The sequence below is a fragment of the Pristiophorus japonicus genome, chromosome 22 (assembly GCF_044704955.1).
Source record: "Pristiophorus japonicus isolate sPriJap1 chromosome 22, sPriJap1.hap1, whole genome shotgun sequence".
NCBI classification, from domain to species: domain Eukaryota; kingdom Metazoa; phylum Chordata; class Chondrichthyes; family Pristiophoridae; genus Pristiophorus; species Pristiophorus japonicus.
The window spans coordinates 44,941,248-44,941,788 of NC_091998.1; positions in this window are offsets into that span (position 1 = coordinate 44,941,248).

Below are 541 nucleotides of genomic sequence, written 5' to 3' on the forward strand. Positions count from 1 at the left end.
TTGTTTATTTTGCTTTTAGTTGGCTGGACTTGGGTACATCCCAGATTGCTGAGCACTTATTTTACATTTATGTCTTTATATACTTTTTCCATCTTGAAAAAATTAGATTGGACCCTTTCCTTGACATCAATACCTGCTGCACAATGAATATCTTGCTCAAATTTCACATGATGTACGGCAGCTTTGAAAGACCAAGGTGATGAGTGGAGGTCGCCAGCGATATGAACAAGAAACATGGTGGGAGAGGGACTAAATCTGAATTAACGCAGATTGAAGTGGCGAAGTAGGAGCCAACAACTACGGCAGACAGTAATTCTGGAATTCAGTCTGTTTTATGCGCATTAGTGTTTCTCTGTTCAAGGTACACTTGATTAGCAGTCAAGTGTTAAATTCCTGGGTATCATTTTAATTAACTTTTTGAGTTAAGGTATCAACTTAATAATTAAGATACCAAGTTAACAATAATATGCAGAGGAACATGACATAAGAAATAGGAGCAGGAGTAGGCCACCTGGCCCCTCGAGCCTGCTCCGCCATTTAA